The sequence below is a fragment of the Schistocerca cancellata genome, chromosome 8 (genome assembly GCF_023864275.1).
Source record: "Schistocerca cancellata isolate TAMUIC-IGC-003103 chromosome 8, iqSchCanc2.1, whole genome shotgun sequence".
Classification (NCBI taxonomy): Eukaryota; Metazoa; Arthropoda; class Insecta; order Orthoptera; family Acrididae; genus Schistocerca; species Schistocerca cancellata.
This window is the reverse complement of record NC_064633.1, coordinates 543,185,912-543,188,935: the sequence shown is the minus strand read 5'-3', so window position 1 is coordinate 543,188,935 and position 3,024 is coordinate 543,185,912. Positions and strand designations below refer to the sequence as shown.

General features: G+C 46.0%; 1 pseudogene; it reads left to right on the top strand.

Annotated features, from left to right (window-relative positions):
* Positions 1 to 2,515: 2,515 nt before the first annotated feature.
* Positions 2,516 to 2,633, top strand: LOC126096149 (5S ribosomal RNA; annotated as a pseudogene).
* The last annotated feature ends 391 nt before the right edge of the window (positions 2,634 to 3,024 follow it).

The window sequence follows — 3,024 nt, the reverse complement described above, 5'->3', positions numbered from 1 at the left end:
GGCATTAACAGAGAATGCGTTGCAGTTCTACCTGTTTACCGATGAATCGGGTTTCACAAGCCACGGGGCAGTGAATCTACGGAACATGCATTACTGGTCCGTGGACAATCCTCGCTGGCTCAGACAGGTAGAGCGACAGCGACCGTGGACTGTAAATGTATGGTGCGGAATCATTGGCGACCACCTCATTGGTCCTCACTTCATTGCAGAGGCCCAAACAGCTGCAACATACATCGCGTTTCTACAGAATGATCTGCCAACGTTGCTCGAAAATGTCCCACTGGAAACGCGTCGACGTATGTGGTATCAGCATGATGGCGCACCTGCACATTCCGCAATTAACTCTAAGCTGACCCTTGACAGGATGTTCGACGGGCGTTTCATAGGACGTGGAGGACGCATAAAATGGCCAGCCCGTTCTCCTGATCTTACACCTCTGGACTTCTTTCTGTGGGGTACCCCAGAGGATATGAAACAACGTATTGTGGCAGCCTGCGGCGACATTACACCAGATGTACTGCGGCGTGTACGACATTCATTACGCCAGAGATTGCAATTGTGTGCAGCAAATGATGGCCACCACATTGAACATCTATTGGCCTGATATGTCGAGACACACTCTATTCCACTCCGTAATTGAAAACGGAAACCACGTGTGTACGTGTACCTCACCCATCATGGTAATGTAAATGTGCGTCAGTGAAAAAGACCAATAAAACGATGTTAGCATGTGGACGTAATGTGCTGTTCCAGTCTCTTCTGTAACTAAGGTCCATCACCGTTCCCTTTGGATCCCTACGTAATTCGGTGCTCTCCGATACACACGATCGAACAGCGGAGGAGTGGTACTCAAGCGTCAACTTTAGGTCACAATATCTCCGGATGTAATTAACATTTTACAATGCAACAAACGGCACTGATTACGTATTTGTTTATATGTTCAGATGTGCTAACAAAACAAACGCGGTTCCGGCCCGCATCTCGTGGTCGTGCGGTAGCGTTCTCGCTTCCCACGCCCGGGTTCCCGGGTTCGATTCCCGGCGGGGTCAGGGATTTTCTCTGCCTCGTGATGGCTGGGTGTTGTGTGCTGTCCTTAGGTTAGTTAGGTTTAAGTAGTTCTAAGTTCTAGGGGACTGATGACCGTAGCAGTTAAGTCCCATAGTGCTCAGAGCCATTTGAAACGCGGTTCCATTAAAAAAACGCAGGTTTGTGTTAAAAAACATACTTCCGTGCATTTTTTTATGGTTTGTATTAACCAATTACACTAGACCCTCTCCTCACGTTCGGTCTGTGGAATCGATTCGTCAGCATTTGATGCGGTTTACGAAATATATCCAGCGGTAATGTTAGGTGACTCACCCTGTATATTCTTTGCTATCGTTTCTTGTTAAAAATATCGGCTTATTCCCAAGAATTAGCAGCTTTCACTCATTTAATGCTAGGCAGCTATCCAATACGCATTTGGATCCCCCCGCGGGGTAGCCGCACGGTCTAGGGCATCTTGACACGGTCCGGGCGGCTCCCCCCGTCGGAAGTTCGAATCCTCCCTCGGGCACAGGTGTGAGTGTTTCCCTTAGTGTAAGTTAGTTTAAGTTAGATTAAGAAGTGCGTAAGCTTAGGGGGCGATGACCTCAGGAGTTTGGTCCCATAACACCTTACCACAAATTTCCAAATTGCATTTGGATCAGCTAGCCGGCCACGGTGGCCGAGCGGTTCTAGGCGCTACAGTCTGGAACCGCGCGACCGCTACGGTCGCAGGTTCGACTCCTGCCTCGGGCATGGATGTGTGTGATGTCCTTAGGTTAGTTAAGTTTAAGTAGTTCTAAGTCCTAGGGGACTGATGACCTCAGAAGTTAAGTCCCATAGTGCTCAGAGCCATTTGAACCATATTTTTGCATTTGGATCGCACTTCCTTGACTCTTGTGCAAGACAGGTGTGCAGTATACTGCTGCATCCAGTTTCAATAAGCTACCACAAAAATTCAAAATTCTTAGCATTAATCCACGCGCTTCCAAATCCAAACTGAAGAGTTTCCTCATGGATCACCTCTTCTATTCTGTCGAGAAGTTAATTGAAAAGTTAAGCTGATTCCTATGTTAAATTGTTGATTATTTAAAATTTATGGCTTTTTGGGTTCATAAACATTTTATATATCTGCTATTACTTTTGTGTCGTAATTTCATCTACTGACACGTTCCATGCCCTTAGAGATTTGCTCCTCAATTTGGTCATACAGAACTAGAGGTGTAAAATAAAAAGAATAAGAATTAATCTTATATTATTGGATTAAGTGTACCTGAAAAAAAAATAATTGTAGAACATGGTAGAAGAACTCATTAAAAAGTAAAAATGATAATGTTTTTCAGAATTTTAGAATACAAAGTACGCGACAAGACTACAACATTAACAAAAGGTCGGCTAGAGTATTCCGCCCCACCCCCGACTAGTTTCTATTCCTAGTTTTAAGCTTCACAATAAACATATTTAGATAAAAATATATGTTAAGCAAGTTTAGGGCAACGGCCTTGCCGCAGTGTCTACACCGGTTCCCGTGAGATCACCGAAGTTAAGCGCTGTCGGGCGTGGTCGGCACTTGGATGGGTGACCATCCAGGCCGCCATGCGCTGTTTTTCGGGGTGCACTCAGCCTCGTGATGCCAACTGAGCTATTCGACCGAATAGTAGCGGCTTCGGACAAGAATATCATCATAACGACCGGGGGAGCGGTGTGCTGACCCCACGCCCCTCCTATCCGCACACTTCTGAGAATGACACGGCGGTCGGATGGTCCCGGTAGACCACTCGTGGCCTGAAGACGGATTGAATTAGTCAAGTTTATACAATATACTTTGTAGCAATACTTAATTGTATTTATTCCTAATGACGGATTCGTTACAACACCCATTCATTCCTTCAACTGGGATACAATGCAGCTATAACGGAAGACAGCTAAAGCATACTGGCTAGAGCTTAGCAGTGTGTAGCAGGTTACGGAGCTGAGCGCTACATGCTCGACATCGCACCA